The sequence below is a fragment of the Prionailurus bengalensis genome, chromosome A1, assembly GCF_016509475.1.
Source record: "Prionailurus bengalensis isolate Pbe53 chromosome A1, Fcat_Pben_1.1_paternal_pri, whole genome shotgun sequence".
In the NCBI taxonomy this organism is placed as follows: domain Eukaryota; kingdom Metazoa; phylum Chordata; class Mammalia; order Carnivora; family Felidae; genus Prionailurus; species Prionailurus bengalensis.
Genome location: NC_057343.1, coordinates 108,859,960 through 108,882,777, shown reverse-complemented (window position 1 = coordinate 108,882,777; position 22,818 = coordinate 108,859,960). Strand labels below are relative to the sequence as shown.

The following is a 22,818-nucleotide window of genomic DNA, read 5'->3' as shown; positions in this document are numbered from 1 at the left end:
ATTCTGAATAAGGAAAACAAAAAGATTTTAAATAAAGGCATAAGGTGTGTATATTTCCTAATGCTTTATTAGGAAAAACTGATTAGTGAGAATTTATACATATATTTTTTAAGGACTGCCAGACTCCAGGTTCCCCACAATTGTTTGTTTTACCAGCTTCAGAAGTACCAAGGGCTCAGTAGGAGTCTCCATCAAACAGCTAATTACAAGAGATGATGGATACTCCTTTTCTTCCACAACCCTAGCCTCAGTTAATAACAGATCATTAGGAGCGCGAGTGGCTCAGTCGGTTAAGCATCTGACTTCAGCTCAGGTCATGATCTCTCAGTCCATGAGTTCAAGCCCCACATTGGGCTCTGTACTGACAGCTCAAAGCCCGGAGCATGCTTCAGATTCTGTGCCTCCCTTTCTCTTTGCCCCTCCCCGCCCCCACACTCCTTCACTCAAAAATGAATAAATGTTAAAAAAAAAAAATTTTTTTTTAAAGAGATCATCAATCCTCAGTTAATAATCCTACTCTACACTAGTAGGATCATTCAGGTAATGATAGCCTATTCTAGTTAACAATAAGCTCCTTAGCAATGGCATGGACAATGTATTTATTTACCACCTTCTACTTAATCGTTGAATCCTTGGAATCAAACAATGAATGGCCTGCTTTATCTGCCCCCTTACACAACTGATAATGGATTGCATTATCAGAGACTTACCTAATTCACAAAGTCCCTTGAGTTATCATTATACAGTTTAAAATGGGTGATGATAAAGGATGTATCAGTCAAGATGTTTTCATACACAGGGGCGCCTGAGTGGCTCAGTCAGTTAAGTGTCCAACTATTGGTTTGGGTTCAGGTCATGATCTCACAGTTTGTGGGACTGGGTTCCAAGTCAGGCTCCTCGTTGACAGCACAGAGCCTGCTTAGGATTCTCTTCTCTCCCTCTCTCTCTGCCCCTCTTCCCCTAACTTGTGTTCTGTCTCTCTCTCTCAAAATAAACAAACTCTCTTTTGAGAGAGAGAGAGAGAGCGAGAGAGCGAGAGAGCATGTGAACAAGCAAGGGAGGAACAGACAGAGAAGGAGACAGAGGATCCAAAGCTCACAGCATAGAGCCTGATGTGGAGCCTGAACTCACAAACTGCAAGATCATGACCTGAGCTGAAGTCAGATGCTTAACTGACTGAGCCACCCAGGCACCCCTTTGTTTCTTCCTATCTTTGTCCCTTATTCCTATTATTAGTATCAAAAACAGAACATAAACTATTCTGTGTTTATAACACAGAAGATAGTGAAATTTATTAAACTGAAAACCAAAAATCAAATACATAGGAAAAGATCTGATTTTGACAGTCAAGTTGAAGAAAAACAAAACATTTTTTTAGAATAGAACTGATTACTTGAAAATGTATTACCCGCCAATCATCTTAAAAGCCAAACTTCATTTATAATCCTCCAGGGAAGTAGTGTGGTTAAAGAAAAGAATTTGAATTAAAAGACAATCTACGTAATGATTCAATTCTGTAGATTGGTTTTTCAAATACTAAACTGTTCAAACAATTCAATTCAGTAAATATGCACTGATGGCTTTATTAAGAAGATAATACTAATGTAAGACACAGCAGGAATATAAGCACAGCCCTTGACTTCACAAAATTTATAATGTGCTAGAAAAGCGACATACATAAACAAGTATTACTGGACAGGACAGAACCTAATCAAGCATAAATAAATGCATAACACACTAAAGACAGCAGATAATCAGTGGAGAAATCAAATGAGAGGATTTCTGCCGCAAGTTAACAGTAAGGAAATTGATTATTTCACATCACAAGTTAGGGTAATTCTAGGTATATTACATGGAGCTCCCAGTTCTACTTCTCTGCACTCTTCTTGCCTCTGCCCTCCTTTCCATAAGGGCATCACTTTCAGTCTAGTAACAAAATGGCTACAGCAGTTCCAGAGGTCAATCAAGATAAAACCATCTTTACGGAGAAGAGGGATCATCTCTTTTCTTCTTTCTCAAAACCAAGAAAACCTCTCCCAGCATCTTCTTAAGACTTCTTTCTATGACCAACTGGCCAAAACTAGATCTATTCCTAAAACAACCACTTCCAACAGCAATGACATCTACCATTACCCAAGATTAGAGTGGATGCTGTTAAGTATCATGACCATCATTTTAACGTGAGCTGAGTATTTCAAGGACAGGCCTTGGCGAAAGGTATAATTTGACAGAGAAATAAAGAAGAAAAATAGAATGCCAAAGGAATAGATGTGCCTAACTTAAGAAAAAAGTCTGACTGCAAACATACGTTAAATACAGTTAGGGATAAAGTGTCTTCCTAAACTGCACTGTTGTCATTCTCTGTGATACAAAAATTAACTTACTATTCAACAGTGAGTAAATGGTAAGAACAAAAGAGGAGGAGTGCTCTTTTTATGGAAAGGATATAGTTAATTATCAGTGGGGATAGTCAAACTTACCACTCCTTGTCAATGGAGTCACCCATTCAGCTATCTCTAGGTTGAGAACATTCCATATTACACATACAGATGACTGCAGATTCTATGAATAGCAGTTGGTTCTTGAAGGTTTCTTCTCATTTGGGTTCAGTCAAATGGGTTTCAGTTAAATGTCCACAAACTCACAGTTGGCCCGATCTACAAATGAAGGCATGCAATTAGGAGGCAAAAAGCTATAGGGAGCAATTCCCTCTTCCACCATCTATAAGTAACTGACCTATAAGAAAACTGAATTTAAATACCAGATTCATTAAGCGCCATGTTCAAATTAAGCAACTTGCATTTCAAAGGTTGTAATGTGCTTATTACAGTTACCACCCTCTTCACATCATATAAATTTATTGTTGTGTTCATAGTATACCAGGTCCAAGGCTTACCATAGATTGCTCACAGGGTAGAATCTAACACATATGTATGGTGGACCAAATAAGGATGACCTACATAGCATGTAGGATATATACATATATAGGATAGCTACCTATAAATCAGAAGACTCGACATGAAAACCAGTATTTCTGACCTCTCTTGGAGGAAAAAAAAAAAAAAAAAAAAAAGGTCAGAAGATCCAGCAATGCCGGGCCCACATTCCCACATGGTAACAATCTGTTGGAGCTGATTAGCAGCTAATCCTTCAGATGGGACATAGGCTTTGCAGTTGCCTGCAGATGTCATCACTCTCTTATAACACAACTCAATTATCTGTATGGATCCTGCTGGCCTGGGATGTTGCAAACTCTGCTATATAATCATAAAAGCTCAGAGGGAACATTTATTACTGTCAAAGTGAAGCATGTTTTTCTGCCTTGACAATACAACAGGGACAGCTATATTGGCTTTGGAGTCAGAGGGCCCTGGGTTTGAGTTCTAATTTTGCATACAACTAGTTTGGGACTTCAGGCATATTTTTAACCTAAGATATATGTTATACATATTTATAAAACTCCAAATAAACATATAATCACTTAACAGTCAACAAAAGGCCTAAAATCTACCATGTCCAAATTGAAATGAAAATCCCAAATTCACGGCTTCCTCAGTTTTCTGCATCTCAGTAAGCTGCAATGTGATTCATGTGCATAAGCCTCAAAATCCTCAAAATCCTTATACACTTTCCTTCATTCTCACAAAACCAGTACCAAGGCACTGGGTTCTCTAAAATATATAATTTGAATGGACTCTTGGAATCCCCTAAATACAAATAATTCCTGTTCAGAATCAAATACTTTCCTGAAAATGCCTACAAATTCAACTATTTAAATAATGGTACTTTGAAGTTTCAAGGTTCCATATTATGAGGAATATTAGTATTTCATTTTAAAAAAATGATGGAGGTACCTGGCTGGCTCAGTCAATAGAACATGCAACTCTTGATCTCAGGGTTGTAAGTTAGAGCCCCACAATGGCTGTGGAGATAGCTTATAAATGAAATCTTTGGGGTGCCTGGGTGGCTCAGCTGATTGAGTGTCTGACTTCAGCTCAGGTCATGATCTCACGGTTTGTGGGTTTGAGCCCTACATCGGTTTCCACACTGACAGTGCAGAGCCTGCTTGGGATTCTCTCTCTCCTTCTCTCTCTGCCCCTCCCCCATTCGCGCTTTCTCTTTCTCAAAATAAAAAACTTGAAAACTTTTTAAATAAAATAAAATCTTAAAAAAAATGAAGACAAAATACTGGGGATAATATGTACCACTCCTCGCAAGATACTGACCCATTACATTTTGTAAGCTTACACATTTCTTCCAATCTAAAATGACAATGAACTAGGACACTATACTTCATCTGAAGATGAAACTAAGCAACAGATGGTTAGAATTAAAAAATCAACTGTTTCTATAGAACAGCTGTTCAAAGAAATCAGAAAATTAATTTTTGAAAATAATTCTATTTAGTATCACTGGAAAATAGGAAATAATTAGGAATAAATTATCAAATGATGTACAAAGAGGACAAATAGATACAGTACTGTATTCATGAATTCAATGACCTTTACATGTCAATTCTAATTTGAGCAAGATTCCATGCACTTCTAATCAAAATCCAAGCAGTGTTAACAGAAATTGACAAGGTGAATCAAAAATTCATATGGAAATGCATATGAACTAGAATGGCCAAAACAACCTCAAAGACCAATTATATTCGAAGATTCGTTATAAAACTGCAAATATCAAGACAGTGTAGTACTGAAGAGAAACAAACAGATCAATAAAACAAAACTGACAGTCCAGAAATAAAGCTACGTATATACGGTCAACTGATTTTCTGCAGAGGCAGGCCTTTTCAACAGCCTTTTCAACAAATGGAGCCGGAATGACAGGATATCTACACATTGTACCATATATAAAAATCAACTCAAAATCCATCAGAGCTCTAAAGGGAAAATCTAAAACTGTAAACTCCATGAAGAAAACACAGTGGAAATTTTTGTAGTCTTAGGCAGAGATTTCTTAGATAAAACACAAAAGCACGACACATAAAAGACAAAAGTGATAAACAGAACTTCAAAATTACTAATTTCTGCTCTCCGTAAGATGTTGTTAACAAAATGAAGACAAGCCACACAGTGAAAAAACATATATATGTAAATCATGTCATCTGAAAATGGACTTGAATCCAGAAAGAATACAGGAATGCTCAAAACTCATTAAGAAAACCCAATTTTAAGAAGGGACAAAAGATCTTGACATACTCCTGATCAAGGATAGACACTAGCAAGTAAGTACATGATAATATGCCCTAACATCATTGTTCATTAGGAAAATACAAATGTTGGCAATGATATGGAGCAAATTCAACTCTCATATGCTGTTGATGAGAATGTGAAATGGTAAAACCACTTTAGAATGCAGTTTGGCAGTTTCTTAAAAAATTAAACACACACTTACCATACAACGCAGCAATTCCATTCCTAGTTATTTACCTAACAGAAATCAAAGTCTAGAAGTGCCTGGGCGGCCCAATCAGTTAAGTGTCCGACTCTTGATTTCTGCTCAGGTCATGATTTCACTGTTTACTGAGTTTGAGCCCCACATGGACTCTGCGCTGACAGTGCAGAGCCTGCTAGAGATTCTTCCTCTTTCTCTGCCCCACCCCCACTCACACTCACTCTCAAGATAAACGAACTTTAAAAAAATTTAAAAAAAACCAAAAAAGATATGGAAGTCTACGTCCACAAAAGACTTAACAGCACCTTTATTTTTAATACCTGGAAGTGGAAACAACCCAACTATCCTTCAAGAGGTGAATGGAATACACTAAGTAAGCTATAGCCAATCAATGTATTACTATTTGTAACAAAAAGTTAATGAACTATTATGCACTAGTCAACATGGATGAATCTCAAAATAATTATGCTAAGAAGCCACACCGGATTGTAGAATTCACACATATATAATTCTAGAATCTCTAGTGATAGGAAAGAGGTTCAGTTGATTGCCTGAGAATAGATAATAAGGTTGAAAAAAAGAATTTTGGAGGGGACAGGTATTTTCATTATCCTGAGTGTAGTGATAATTTCACAGGTATAAATAATTCTCAATTTATAAAAACTAAAATATGTGCAGTTAACATTAAATTTAAAACAAATTCATTGCATATTAATAACTGGTAGCAAGACTGATTCATATGAAAGGCAAGACCCTTTCAAGCCATTAACTTTAAAAATTATGGCCACCATCTTTCTTTTTGGAAAATAACTCCATTGAAAAGTACAGTATATCAATGCTAAAGATCAAAACCATAATTACTAATCAGAAAGAAAGCATATGCCAAAAATAGTTCTCTAGAAAACCCCATATAATTTAGCAGGAGCAAGAAAATTTAGTGGATTTCAAAATTACTCATTCAAATGCAGTCCATAAAGTACCAGTCTTTCATTAAATTTTGTAGGAATTACATAAAAAATAATTTTTTTCACTGCCAACCAAAAATATTTTAATGCAATCATTTTATTAGCATTCATCTCATATCACTATAACAACGTAATTCACATGCTGCTTAGAATTAATGAAGAAATAATGAAATCAGATCCATTTTAATTAACTGCTGGCATCACTTGCTGCTTTTGTACCTCATTAAATGGCACCTCCATCCCCATTTGCCTGTTATTTATACTGAAGACAAAGCAAATTACATTATTTCCTTAGGTGAATTTAGCCACTGAAAAAATTTTTTAAGTTTATTTATTTGGGGGGGGGAGGGGGAATGTGAGCAGTGGAAGGGCAGAGACAGAGGGGGAACAGAGAGAATCCCAAGCTGGTTCTGCCCCGCCAGTGCAGGGCCTGATGTGGGGCTTGAACTCACGAACTCTGAGATCATGACCTGAGCCCAAATCAAAAGTGAGACACTTAAATCAACTGAGCCACCCAGGCACCCCAACCATTTTAGACAATATCAAACGTGTGTAAGCTCATCTCTTATCCAAAGACACCTCTTCTCCAAATTAACAAGGCTCAGTTCCATCACAATGCTATAAAAAAAAAAAAAAAAAAAAAAAGCCTTCATCTTTAGAGAAATGAGTTAATAGTGCTACTTAGAATACTTTTAGGGAAGTCAGAGAGAAAAAGTATACTAGTTCTGAATCAAAACAAATGGCACAACTAGAGTGAATGTTCCACATATGAGAACATCTTTCCAAGTCACTGCTGCCTCAAGGGGAATGTCCTGTCTTGGGACACTTATCATAAGCAGTAAGTATATTAGGATAGTGATGTGGAAGTACCAGATGTAGACCAACTTTATGATACCTGGCAACCCTCGGATCCTAAGAATTTAAAAATAAAATCTATTTTTAAGTGCCCAAATCCAATGCAAAAGTCTCAGGTTTAGGAGCACCTGGGTGGCTCAGCTGGTTAAGTGTCCAACTTCAGCTCAGGTCATGATCTTGCAGTTGCTGAGTTGGAGCCCCACTTCAGGCTCTGTGTCTCCCTCTCTCTCTGCCCCTCCCTGGCTTGTGCTCACTCACTCTCTCAAAAATAAATAAATGGTTTAGGAAAAAAAAAAAAAAAGCAAGAAGCTAAAGCTCTAAGTCTTACAGTAACATTGTTGCTTAGTTTCCATTTTCCCCCAATGAATAATGGCTTAAATCATCAGGCCTTCTCTGATACTGAAAGAAAAATATGTACTAAGTATATGCCCCATCTCCTTGCTCATTTTATTGTCAAATGCTAATTCCTTTTTCCTTCCCAAAGAAATACAGATCTGGCAAGAACAATAAAGACCTGTAAGAAATCTAGTCAAATTTCCTCATCTTACACATTCAGAAAGGTAAAGAAATTTGCTCTGAATCTCTTAACTAATCAGTATACTGTAATACCTATTAGCACTGCAATAAGTCACTGCCATTTATTTCCTTCCTAAGTACACTGTAAAGAAAGGCATATAACCATTCACTTCTACAGTTTAAGTGAAAAATTATCTGGGCAACAGTATCATAGCCAGAGGTGATACTGTTGAAGACTCAAAACATTCTGCCTCTTGCTATTTGCTGGTGCTAATAACACTGCACATAGTAGGGTTACAGAAATGGATAGAAGTGAGGTTGTATTTGAGAGTACCTATGAATGAGGCAAAATGTTTAAAGAGGGAGAAAGAATGTATTTCTAACTACCAGAGTTTCAGAACTTCTGGAAAAGGCTGCATATGCCTTAATAAAAAACAGAAAAGGAGGGAGGAGGTAATCAGATGGACTACCAGCGTGAATGCAAAATTGTACAACTTCAGAAACACTAAGGAAACCTACCTATATAGGTATACATACACTTACCAGGCACCAAAACAATTCCACTCCCAAGAGAAATGAAAACAGGTCCACACAAAGAATATGGGCTAGAGGAAGCTGTATAGGATAGCAGTTTAAGAAAACAGGCTCTGGAGTAGAACTGCCAGAATATGAATTCTGGCTCTGGCACTTACTAAATATGTTGAGTTTAGGCAGTTACTCACCATGCCTCACTCTCCTAACTATAAAATGGAAATAATTCATAACACTATTGTCAGGTTTAAATTAGGTTAATACATGTAAAATGCCTAGAATGTAGTCTTAGCACAAAGCCTTCAGAGTTATGGCTATCAGAAGGGGAATGGGATTTGATATATGATGTAAGATTACAAGAGTAACTTTCTGAGTAAGTCAGAGGACATTTTAAAATACATATACACACCCACAGCCTCTGCAGTACAGTGTAGTCAAGAGTTTACATGGATTTTGATTATGGGCAGTATTAAGTCATTTCATTGTTTCCAAGTCTAACTGCCATGGAGAAATGCAGGCCAAGTTTTCTGCACTTTGGTTTCATCAACTATAAATAAAAACAATGCCACTTACCTCAGAGAATTATTTTAAGAATGTAGGAAGATGTTCAAAGTGCTTACTCAGTACAATGCTTGGCACATGGTAGCTTAAAGTTGACACTATTTTATTAAAGTATTATTTAAATAAGCACATTTTAACTACAATGACCATTTGTCCTTATTTGCTTATGACAGCACCAGTTTATGCAAGTTTTCACAATGTAATTACAGCCATTCCTCTATCTCGGTATGTCCCAGTTTAAATGAAAAATTTTCTCATTATGTCCTAGTTTAGATGATAAATCATATGGTTGCCCTCATTTATAAATTAAGTACTTTCAAGATTCTCCATCTACTTAGTTCTTTATCTTCTCAAATGTTCTCTTACCTCCTTTTAATGGAATCACCTCTTTGTTCTCCAACTCAACATCTCCATTTTACACACACACACACACACACACACACACACACACACACACACACACACAGTCTCTGGCTCTCACTCTCCTACTAATCTCTTTATCCAGGTGGTTGGTAACCTCAATGCTCAAGTCCAGGTTTCTCTGTCACCCCATACTCCTCAGCGATGTCATGTTTCCCAAATCTAATCCTTCTCAAATTCTTACCTGTCCCTTCAGTCTTAATTCCAAGAAAAAAACCTACTGACCCAAAATACCACCACCACCACCACCACCAATTAACATTTTAGGTCTCTTTAGGGATATCGACATTTCAACAGCTAACTCCTAGAGAGACAATGCCTTACCCCAGAGTAGAGAATCTACTAACATGAATTTTAGACACTGTGAAAGTTGACTAGAGGAGACAATTTTGAGAAATATTTTCTCAAATCAAAACTCCCCAAATCAAAAATTTTGGTGGGTTTCTATTAAATAAATACATCAGAGCGGTCCTGTTTTTTTGGTTTTTTTGTTTGTTTGTTTGTTTGTTTTTGGGTTTTTTTGCTGGTTCCCAAATAATCCCAACAGAAACACCACAGGCTTTTAGCTCAAATATAAGGTAACAGTTCTTTAAGGGTTTTGGCCTGTGCCTTCTTTTCACTCTACAAATGCTCCTCTGAATTATGCTGGATCACTGCCCTGAGGTCAGTTATTATATGCATATTGATGACAGCCAAATCCACTTTCCCAGCAGAACTCTATCTAAAGCACAAAGTTCTCAAGCAGAGATGCCTTTCAGCTCAACCTCGTATAACCAAATGCATACAGTATACCTCCACCTGGATGTGCTACCTGTCTCAAGCTTAACTGAACTCCAATTCTTCCACGGCACTCCTCTACTCCAATCCCACTCAAATAACTTTCATTAAATTCTCTCATCCACCCAGTTCCCCAAACCAAATCCTTGACTCCTACCTTTCCATCTCTTCCCCCAACAGTCAAACAACAATGGAATTCTCTAAACTATTTTTCCAATCTGTTTCTTCTTACTCCAAGAGTCACTAGTGAAGGTCTGAGCACCACCATCATATCTAAAAAATACTATTATATCTGCTTACTGATCTCTTGGCACATCTCAGCCCTCTAATTCACTGCCATTTGGGGTACAATGATCCTTCTAAAATGAATGGCTGGTGGCATTTATTACTTTTTTTATTAAACTCTGTTAATGACTAATATCCTCAGGAACATCTCCATTAATAAAATTTCTAAGGGCCTTTTCGATGTGGTCCCAGTTTTCCCTTCAACATCATTTACTACCTTTTCCACTCAATTCCCTATAATTGTGCCATCCAACCATTCTCAACTTCATTCTGTTCCACAAAATACCAGGTTCTACCTGTCATGGCTATACAGCATCACACCTGGTGTTCAACTTAGCCTGGCATACTCTTCAGAACTTTATATGGCCATCATTTCCTTCTTCCAACCCTCTCATCTATTTTAGGTGCTCTTCAAAAGTATCAGGTACCTTCCATTTAAGGCACTTATATTAAAGAGGTTATCAATCCTGCTTGTACCTCCAAACCATGAAAGGAACTTAGGGCTAGAATTTCATATTCAAAAGTTCAGGAATATGGCCTCTTATTTTAGATACCATATCTTAAGAGACATTAATAGGCCAGAAATATCCAGAAAAAGAAAAACAAAGCCAGAGGTATCAGAATCCCAGATTTTAAGATACACCACAACACTATAGTAATCAAAATAGTATGGTATTAACATGAACACTGACACATAGATGAGTGGACCAGAATAGAGAGCCCAGAAATAACCCTACCTTATATGCTCAATTAATCTATGACAGAGGCACCTGGCTGGCTCAGTTGTTTAAGGGTCTAACTCTTGGTTTTGGCTCAAGTCATTATCTCACAGTTCATAAGATAGAGCCCCATTATCTCACAGTTCATAAGATAGAGCTCCCCACTGTTAGTGCAGAGCCTGCTTGGGATTCTCTCTCCCTCTCTCTCTGCCCCTCCCATACTTGCACTCTCCCTGTCTCTCTCAAAATAAATAAACTTAAAAAAAAATCTGTGACAAAGGAAGCAAGAGTATACAATGGGGAAAAGATGGCCTCTTTAATAAATGGGGCTGGGAAAACCTGACAGCTACATGTCAGAAAATGGAACTAGACCACTTTCTCATACCATACACAAAAATAAACTCAAAATGCATTGAAGACCTAAATGTGAGACCTGAATCCATAAAAATTCTAAAAGAGAACAGAAGCAGTAACCTCTCTAACATCAGCCACATTTTTCTAGATAGGTCTCCTCAGGCAATGGAAACAAAAGCAAAAATAAACTACTGGGACTACATCAAAATACAAAGGTTTTGCACAGTGAAGGAAATCATCAACAAAACAAAAAGGCAACCTACTGAATGTGAGAAGATATTTGCAAATGATATATTCAATGAAGGGCTAATACCCAAAAGACATGAACAATTTCTACAACTCAACATGGAAAAACCAAACAATCTAATTAAAAAAATTGACAAGGAGGGGCACCTGGGTGGCTCAGTCGGGTAAGCTTCTGACTTTGGCTCAGGTAATGATCTCACAGTTCTTGGGTTCAAGCCCCATGTCAGGCTCTGTGCTGACAGCTCAGAGCCTGGAGCCTGCTTCAGATTCTGCATCTCCCTCTTTCTCTCTGCCCCTCTCCCACTAACGCTCTATCTCTGAAAAATAAACGTAAAAAATTTTTTTCTTAAATGGACAGAGGACCTGAAAACAAATTTTTCCAAAAAAAGACATACAAATGGCCCACAGACACATGAAAGGATGCTCAAAATCACTCATCATCAGGGAAATGCAAATCAAAACCACTATGAGATATCATCTTACACCTGCAAGAATGCCTACTTGAAAAACATAAGAAGTGTTTGGCAAGGATGTGGAGAAAAAGGAACCCTTAGGGGCACCTGGGTGGCTCAGCAGGTTGAGCATCTGAGTCTTGGTTTCAACTCATGTCTCATGGTTTCATGTATTCAAGCCCCACACATCGGGCTCTGTGCTGGCAGCATGCAGCCTGCTTGGGACTCTCTCTCTGCCCCTTCCCCACTCACATTGTCTCGGTCTCTCTCAAAAATAAATTAATTAATTTAAAAACAAAGAAAGGAACCCTCATGCACTGTAGGTGGGAATGTAAACTGGTATGACCACTGTGGAAAACAATATGAATGTTCCTCAGAAAATTAAAAAAAGAAAAACCATATGATCCAGTAATTCCACTACTGGGTATTTGCTGGAAGAAAATAGAAACACAAATTCATAAAAGTTTTATGGACCCCCACAGTTACTGCAACATTACTTACAAAGGCCAACATATGGAAGCAACCTCAGTGTCTATCAACAGACACATGGATAAGGAAGATGTGGTACACACGCACTGGACTATGATTAAACTCCCTTACAAAAGGATGAGACTGTACCATCTGTAACAACACGGATGGACCCAGAGGATATTATGCTAAGTGAAACAAGTCAAAATGAGAACGACAAATACCTATGATACCTATGATTTCACTCATGTGGAATCTAAAAACACAAATAAACAAAAAACAGAATTAGATCGATAGAGAAAAAAAACTGATGGTTGACAGATGGGAAAGCAGGTAATGGGGAGGACAGGCAAAGTGGGAGAAGGCAAGTGGGAGATATAGGATTCCAGTCACAGAATGAGTAAGTCAAAGAAATAAAAGGCATAGCATAAAGAATAGAGCCAACAATATTGTAGAATCATCATACGGTGACAGATGGTGGCTACACCTGCGGTGAGTACACCGTAACATACAGAAACGGTGAATCACTTTCTGTATGTGCAAAACTAGTATAAATGTTGTGTGTCGACTATACTCAAATTTTTTAAAAAACTTAGAAAAAGAATATATCCAGAGAAGAGAAAGCTGAATGGTGAGGAATCTGAAAAATATGTCATGTAAGAGTTAAGGGAACTAGAGATTTATCACAGCTTTCAAATACGTGTAGGCCAGAGCATACATCATGTGAAAGAGGAAGCATTACTGTGGGTTATCAAAAGAGGATGGAACCAAAGCCACTATGTAGAAGTTTCAAAAAGGCAATTTTTGGTTTAAAAAGAAGAACCATACAGGGGCGCCTGAGTGGCTCAGTCAGTTAAGCATCCGACTTCGGCTCAGCTCAGGTCATGATCTTGCGGTTTGTGAGTTCAAGCCCCATGTCAGGCTCTGTGCTGACAGCTCAGAGCCTGCAGCCTGCTTTGGATTCTGTGTCTCCCCCTCTCTCTGCCCCTACCCTGCTCATGCTCTGTCTCTCAATAATAAACATTTTTTAAAAATTAAATTAAAATAAAAATAAAAAAAGAAGAACCATATAAAGTATAACTGTCCTTCTAAAGACAATGAATGGGTTGGCTAGAAAAATGGTGAATTCATACTCGTCCAAGTTTAAAAAAAAAAAAAAGAAAAAACACTAAAAATAGTTCTACACTTGAGAGAATGTCAGATTAAATAATATTGACAGACCAAATCAATTATAACATTCTAGGACGCCTGAACTTCTAAAATATTTTAAATAGGACCAGGTGGCAGCTGAATTAAAGCAAATTACCCTAGCCTACACTGTTAAGAAACAATGCCCTAAGACCTAAGATTTAACTGCCTGTTTCACAAAGAAATCAGAGGAATCACTCATTGTTAAAAAAAAAAAAAAAAAAAAAAGCTGAACTTTTCTTATATTAATGAAGGTTTCAGAGTAAAAAAAAATAAAGCATTTTCAGTAAGACTACATGAAGGGTGGGGCGCCTGGGTGGCGCAGTCGGTTAAGCGTCCGACTTCAGCCAGGTCACGATCTTGCCGTCCGTGAGTTCGAGCCCCGCGTCAGGCTCTGGGCTGATGGCTCAGAGCCTGGAGCCTGTTTCCGATTCTGTGTCTCCCTCTCTCTCTGCCCCTCCCCCGTTCATGCTCTGTCTCTCTCTGTCCCAAAAATAAATAAACGTTGAAAAAAAAAAAAAAAAAAAGACTACATGAAGGGAGAGTTTCCTATTTTTTTATTTGACCCTATGTGGGGGGAAAAAAAATCTAGATAACAATTGGTCAGTTTATTCCCACAGAATGCTTATTTCTCCAAGAATAAAAAGATACAGGGGTATAGCTCAAGGGCAGAACATCTGATTGCAAAGGATAAAAAATAACAAGAAGGCTTATTTAGGATGTAATCACTTTTAAAAAGATTTTGTAGACTAACAAATATTTGGCTTCTGATTTATACCTGACGAACAGAGAAAGGCAAAAAAAAACTTTTAAAGTTTTCCTAATGTTTTGTAGAATTATGATGGCCAAGGTACAAAAGAAAAATTGAGAAGAATGGAGCTAACTAAAGGCTATGTGCTCTCTGCTGCCATATTTGATTTTATCTTTAGATGAAACTGATCTGGAAACAGGCCATTTTTGCATGGGTGAGAACAAAAGTGAAAAAAAGCATGTATTTCTCTTCATGGTAAGACTTTATTAAAAAGCAAAAAAATTGTCCCAATTAGGAACTCATTGTCAGCTCTCACTATTTACAACCTCCACTTTTATTTTACAACACTGAGAAAAAAAAATACTCTATTTTCATTAAAACATTACTTTTAATAAACAGGCTGCATTCTTAAGTTTGATTTTATTCAGAGATGAATCTTTTCTCCTTATAGGAAACACTTTCCTATTAAAATTAATATTACAAATATTACGAGTCTTTAAAAATAAACTAAATTTGTAAAACATTATTTACCTTTCCATACAACTTTCCAAAACACTTTTGTATATATGAAAGGCTATACCAGGAAAGCAACAAGCCTCCATTTTGGGTTGACTTGTGTCCATTTTCCCCTATTATACCCCACAAAATACATACTGAAGTCCTAACCCCAATAACTCTGAATATGACCTTATTTGGAAACAGGACTACTGCAGATGGAATTAGTTAAAATGAAGCCATACTGTAGTAGGGTGGGTCCCGAAACCACTATGATGAGTGTCCTTAAAAGATGCCAGCCAGGTGAAGACACAAACAGGGAGAATGCCATACAATAAGGAAGGCAGAGACTGGAGTCACACAGCTGCAAGCCTAAGAATGTCAAAGAGTGCTGATAAACCACCAGAAGCTAGGAAGAGACAAGGAAGGATTCCCCTACAGGTTTCAGGGAGTGTAGTCCTGATGACACCTTAATTTTGGATTTCTAGCTTCCAGAACCATGAGACAGCAAATTTCAGTTGATGGTATCTTACTGTGGCAGCCGTAGGAAACAAATACAGCTTTCACTTATTTGATTAGAAAAGTGAAAAATCATCACATCATGTGAATCTAAATGTTACCATCATGACCACTGCAATCCATTACCCAATGAAAACAGAACGTTGGCCTTGCTTTGGAACTGTGACTGTCAACAACAAGGTCTCCAGCTAAAAGAACTGAGTCCATGTTTCTATTAACTGTAGATTTTTTATTCACTATCTAGGCTAGACTCATACAAAGGCCATTAGGTGTTATAAATATGTGTGTTTTCCATCACTCTCTAACTGGGCAGTCCTCACGTTCATACTTTACATCTTATTTATTTACTCATTTTGACTAAGTAGTATATATACAAAGTAAATGGGAAGTGAACTTTTTTTAATGAACTCGACGTTTTTCATTTTTTTAACATTTTTAAATTTTAAATCCAGTAAAGTTAACATACAGTGTTACATTAGTTTCATGTGTACAATACAGTGATTTCACAATTCCCTACACTGTTCAGTGCTCAGCACGAAAACTGTCCTCTTAATTTCCGTCACTGATTTCATACATCCCCCTCCACCAAGTTTCCTCTGATAACCATCAGTTTGGTCTCTGTAGTCAAGGATCTTTTTGTTTTTGTTTTTTGGTTTGCCTCATTTGTTTTTCTTAAATTCTACATGAGTGAAATCATATGGTATTTGTCTTTGACTGACTTGTTCCACTTAGCATTATACTCTCTAGATCTACCCATGTCAATGCAAATGGCAAGATTTCATTCTTTTTTGTGGCTGAATAATATTCCATTGTGTCTATGTACCACATCTCCTTTATCCATTCATCTGTTGATGGACACTCAGGTGGGATTTGAACTATTTCACCCTCTCCTATCTATCAATCACCCCGTTCTCCACTCCCAAGACAAGCACTATTAGCATTTTCTTACGTATCTTTCCAATGATATTTTATGCATTTATAAAATTATATGTGTGTATATATAATTTTTGTGGTAGACATAATGGTAACATATTCCATTTACCATTTCATATCTAATTTTTATTCTTGTACCTTAGGAGAGGATTCTGTATAGGCAGGACTTCTATTTTTATTTGCTGTACAGCATTCCACTACATAAATGTATAATATACCTGACCAATCCTCTGTAGATGAATAGAGTGCTGCCAATGTTTACCTTTATCATAAACGATACTGTAACAGCTGTCCTTTTGTTGTCTTTTTGTTGAGCCCTTTCTTTGCCATCCTGTTTATGACTGCAATCTCCTCTTCCTTACCTTGACAGTCCCCACCTTGCTCCAATGCTTTATTTCTCCCCAGAGCACTTGAAGTTACCTGGCATTCTATGTATTTTACTCATTCATTGCCTGTCTTCACCAACTAGAAAGGAGGCTCTAAGAAGACACAGATTTTTTTCTCTTTAGTTTGCAACTGAACTCCTGCTACCTGAGTCCCTACAACACAGATAGTGCTCAGTAAGTATTTATTGAATAACTCAATTTTTTACTTACTCCCACAAAAGAAAAACCTACATAACTAAAAGGTACAACATATATTCCCTTCACAAAAAAAAAGTTTGAGAAAGAGAGAGTGTGTGTGCGCGCGCAAGAGCAGGGGGAAGGGCAGAAAGAGAAGGGGAGACAGAATCCCAAGCAACCTCTGCACTGCCCCACTGCCCCCAACGCGGGGCTCAATCTTACGAACTGTGAGATTCTAACCTGAGCCAAAATCAAGAGTCAGATGCCTGACTTAGCCACTCAGGCACCCCAACATATCTTACATTTAAGGCAAAATAAAGCATAGTTTCCAAACTGATCAATAATTGCCCTTTAATAATTGCCCTGTATTAATGTGCTATATTATGGCAAACAAGATTATGACATTTTAATTTGATCCAGATTTGATACACTCTGTGAACCCAGGAACGTCTCCATTTATTTCAGCTTATTTGCCCAAGGATAATGCTTCCTGATTTTACTGAATATTACTCAATTAAAGGATGAGTCTCTGCATCTTAGTATGCAGTGGCCCTCCTGCACTGACACTGTCATTAACATGCAATTTCTTCTACCAGCTGTGCATTTTCAATCCCAAGAGTGACTCAGTGTGGTATTATTTCTGGTAAATGCAGAGGGTGCTGAAATCACAACTTATTTTCAGAAAGTCAATACATTTTTAATTTATACCAACTGCCTTCCTAAGGTCTTCAGATGTGGTAAACTGCATCATTCTCTTGCAGAGCACTCAGTATGCATTTCAGTCAGGCCCTGGCACACTGTGGCCTAAAAGTGGTCACTGACAAATTACTCACTGGGAGAGAAGGGAGGATATACTTTATAAGAAAATAAAGAAATGTAAGTTCTCACTCATTTTTATATTAAAACTTAACAAATCTATATAATAAACTGTAAAAAGAACTCTATGTTCAACAATTCAATACTCAAAATTAACAAGTACATATACTATTATTCAGTATGAAGATCTCCATCATAAACCAGATTAGTAATCAATACAGACTTCCTGAGCTAAATTTTTTTTTTTTACTTTACCATGGGGAGAAAGTTATATACATTCAGGAGAAACCATACTTGGACTAGTAATAATAGGGTATAATACTTTCTTGTGATTTTCACAGCAGCAGTGAGCCACAGGTCCCATCAGCCATGCTATCTTGGGGGTAAATGACAGATATACTTACAACCATTCTGTTTTTCACTTACAGCATTCAATATATTACATGACACATTCCACAGTTTATTATAAAACAGGGTTTGTGTTAGAGCTTTTTGCCCAACTGTAGGCTAATGCAAGCTTCTGATCACATTTAAGGTAAGGCAGGCTAAGTGATGATGTTTTTGGTATGTTAGGTGTATTAAATGCTTTTTAGACTCTGGATACTTTAAACTTACGATATAACCCCATCCAAAGGAAGTCAAGGAAGATCTGTACCTTATTCCAAAAGAACACAACAGACTGGTTCCCTAACAACTTCAATTCCACCCACTCCTGTGTATGTACAACCCTGTCTGTTACCAAGAGGCAAATAACCCCCAAACTTAGCAAAGGAATCATTAGGAAGGTTCATGGGTACTGGGTCATGTTTGTTACAACAGCATTTTGAAGGGTTTCTCTAAGCTTAAAAAAAATTTTTTTAATGTTTTTTATTTATTTTTGAGACAGAGAGAGACAGAGCATGAACAGGGGAGGGGCAGAGAGAGAGGGAGACAGAGAATCGGAAGCAGGCTCCAGGCTCTGAGCCATCAGCCCAGAGCCCAACGTGGGGCTTGAACTCACGGACCGCGAGATCGTGACCTAAGCCGAAGTCGGACGCTTAACCGACTGAGCCACCCAGGCACCCCAGGTTTCTCTAAGCTTAAAAGGGAAAATATATTAAATCTGCAAGAAAACTTAGATGTAAACAAGAATCTTGACCTTTTACATTTATTTTTAAAACTTTATTTCTGAAACAGATAAGAATCTGTATTTTTAAAAACGTTATGGCCATAAAACAGTAATTTTAAAATTTACTTTTTTAATAAGTATAGTAGTCTTCCCCCTTATTCCTGATTTGTTACCCACCAGCAACCTCATGATCCTCCTCATGAAGCATGGTCAGAAGGTCAAGAGTAACCTAAGGTTACATCACAAGACCTGTATCAGTCACCTCAGTTCATCTCACCATGGAGGTATTTTTTCATCTCACAACATCACAAGAAGAAGGATGAGTGCAGTACAGTAAGACATATTAAGAGGGGAGCCTAGCCAGCTCAGTCAGAAGAGCCTGTGACTCTTGATCTTGAGCCCCATGTTGGGTATACGGATTACTTAAATAAACAAGAGAGAGAGAATGAGCAGGGGAGGGGCAGAGAGAGGCGGACAGAGGATCTGAAGTGGGCCCCACACTGAGAGCAGTGAGCCTGACGTGGCGCTCGAACCCACCAACTGAGAGATCGTGACCCAAGCTGAAGACAGACTCTCAATCATATGAGTCACCGAGCGTCAGAAGATGGTACTGATTTTCAAGTCTCCAGGGCACCAAAGGCATAACTGGGAAAGTCTCAGGTCAGCAAAGCAAGAAATACTCAAAGAAACTCACGGTCAAGATTCCTTGCCTAATCAGTCAGTCTATGTTAGTATTACAATTTGCAAGTGAAAGTAGTCATGCAGTGGTTGTTCAGTGCAGGTGTTACCATTTCTATTAGCATTGAAAAAGTCAGGCCACTTTGACAAGAAAACAAACACAGCCTGGCTGGTTTGACAGTGAGGACTAATAAGTTATATAGCAATATTTTCCATTAAAGTAAGTAAGAAGAACCCACAGGGTCAAGATGTTTGGCAGCATATTCTTTAAAAACATAGGCAACATACAATACTCCAGAAATTACATCTTTGATAATTTGGTAAACTTAAGTTTTAGCGTCAGTTCTAAAATATATGAGGAAGTACAAAAGCTTTCAAAAAACTTTTAGGGTCAACATATACAAAAAAGTTTAAAGGTAACAACTTGCAGAGAATAACAGTACTATAGAACTAACTAGAATAGCAACAGAACACTATCAGCTCTTTAAAAATAAATTTGGAAAGTAACTGGGAGGAAAAAATGCTTGTACCAAAACCTAATCTCATGCTCCTTGCAAGCAGTCAACAGGGATTCCTAAAGCAGAATTAGGTTTCCAGGTCAACTTACTACTTTCTCTTGCAAAGAATAGATGCCATGCTCTCAAATACTTAATAGTGAAGAACCTAAGTCATAGCATTTGACAGGTATTTAGCAAAAGGCTATTTAATGACATGTTCACCATACCGAAACTACTCAACAGTTTGGTATCTCACAAAATATGGTAGGTATGAATACTTTCTGATAGAAAAGCATACTAACTTGTAATACTCTCAAAATTTTATGAGCAAATAAAAATTTCTTTAAAAAACTCAGTATCAAAAAAGTTTACATGTTTTCATTCTAAATTATAAGAAGAAAAGCTATTTTTACTATCTGACACATTCTTTTTACAGATTACCACACCTTCTCCTTGTTAACAAACAACTGAGCTAGCATAAATGATTTTTAAAAAGATGTTTAGGGGGGCGCCTGGGTGGCGCAGTCGGTTAAGCGTCCGACTTCAGCCAGGTCACGATCTCGCGGTCTGGGAGTTCGAGCCCCGCGTCGGGCTCTGGGCTGATGGCTCAGAGCCTGGAGCCTGTTTCCGATTCTGTGTCTCCCTCTCTCTCTGCCCCTCCCCCATTCATGCTCTGTCTCTCTCTGTCCCAAAAATAAATAAACGTTGAAAAACAAATTTAAAAAAAAAAAAAAAAAAAAAAAAGATGTTTAGGGGTGCCTGGGCAGCTTAGTCGGCTGAGCATCCGACCTCGGCTCAGGTCACAATCTCACCGCCTGCAAGTTCAAGCAGCCCTGCGTTGGGCTCTGTGCTGACAGCTTGGAGCCTGGAGCCTCCTTCGAATTCTGTGTCTCCCTTTCTCTCTGCCCCTCCCCTGCTAGCTCTCTCTCAAAAATAAATTAACATTAAAAAAAGAAAAAAACTTAAAAAGATGTTTAAATTACACGTTAACTCAATCCTATGAAAAACCAGCAGTGAGGAGTAAACATGAAATTTTACAATTATATTTTGTTTTAATTATTTTTTTAACGTTTATTTATTTTTGAGACAGAGAGAGACACAGCATGAATGGGGGAGGGGCAGAGAGAGAGGGAGACAGAGAATCGGAAGCAGGCTCCAGGCTCTCAGCCATCGGCCCAGAGCCCGACGCGGGGCTCGAACTTGCAGACCGCGAGATCGCGACCTGAGCCGAAGTTGGACGCTTAACCGACTGACCCACCCAGGCGCCCCTACAATTATATTCTTTGAAAATATTTCACCTACTCAACCCAGAGGTAAACACTATAAAAGTTTTTACAAACACTAGTTTATTTCCAATTGGAAATATTAGAATTGACATGCTGTTTTATGAAATTAACAGAAAAGCAATGGCTCACATTACAGGAAAATTTTCTGAATAAATCAAGTCTAAGTAGTATTTTTTCATCCCACCACCTTCAAAATACACTACACATAAAGCCTTGTCACCTAACAAATATGAAAGCTTGTGCTGAATGTTAGATAGGTGGTTATTCAAGTAGTGCTTGGCATTCATTCTTTCCTACCACTCCTTCTATATGCCTTACTGAACCTCAGGCACAGGAAAGCTAAAAGAAAATAAAACCAGAAAACTAAATTTCCCAGATTTCACCTAACAGTTAGCATTCGGAATCAGGTTCTACCAGTAAAGCCTCATTGTGAGACCTGGAAACCAAAAGTGAAGTAAAGAAAATTTGGAAGCTATCCTTCTAATGTTAATTTAAGTGGTAAACAAAGACACAACAGAATCAATGATGAGAAACAGTTACAGTAACTTTACTCACCAGATGCAAGGATATCAAGAAGCAGTCACATCACAGATTCAGCATTCCTATGACGGATCCCTGGTTTTATCTTCCTGACCTTTCAGCTATGGCTTTATGTTCTTAAAAATATAATCCAGTGATGGTCCTCTGACTCCGACTCTTCGAAACCAACCAATGATTTTTTTTTAAGTATCAAATTCTCTGTATAAAATAACTTTCCACCTGAGAATCCTAAAATACTGTTTGTATCTTGCAAAGAATGTTCACAGATATAAGTTTAAACTGTGCATTGGCTGTATTTATTTTCCCTCTCCCCAACGTAGAAGTCAAATACACAAGAATTAGTGTTATTCTGTACTACAATTATGAAGTGAAAATTTGAGGTGAAAATGAAGAATTAAAAGTCTCTTAGCAGTAGTATGAAATGACTATGACAATTAGAGCAACATAAGAGCAACATTTAATGAAACCAATATTGCACTGTTAACTAAAATTTAAATTAAAAAAAGAAAAAAATAATAACACTGAATTATCTTTTCTTGGCTAAATAAATTTATCAGTAATATAAAAAGCTATAGCTATGGTCATTTTTTTTAATTTCTTTTTTTAACATTTATTCATTTTTGAAAGGCAGAGAGAGACAAAGCGCCAATGGTTGAGGGGCAGAGAGAGAGGGAGACACAGAAACAGAAGCAGGCTCCAGGCTCTGAGCTGTCAGCACAGAGGCCGACGTGGGGCTCAAACCCTCAGACAGCGAGATCATGACCTGAGCAGAAGTCGGCCACTTAACCAACTGAGCCACCCAGGCGCCCAGCTATGTTCATTTTTTAAAAACGTTCTTGGGGCGCCTGGGTGGCTCAGTCAGCTGAGCGTCTAACTTCAGCTCAGGTCATGATCT

General features: G+C 37.7%; 1 protein-coding gene across 3 annotated transcripts in view; it reads right to left on the bottom strand.

Annotated features, from left to right (window-relative positions):
• Positions 1–22,818, bottom strand: part of CDC42SE2 (CDC42 small effector 2) — a 120,895-nt gene that overhangs the window by 80,766 nt on the left and 17,311 nt on the right. For 2 of the 3 annotated variants that reach the window (XM_043587014.1, XM_043587022.1), the window contains exon 2: positions 2,481–2,657. The exons of the other annotated variant lie outside the window; for it this stretch is intronic. The gene's annotated coding sequence lies outside the window, so the exon portion shown is untranslated. The remainder of the gene's footprint in view (positions 1–2,480; positions 2,658–22,818) is intronic. 3 annotated transcript variants of the gene reach the window in all.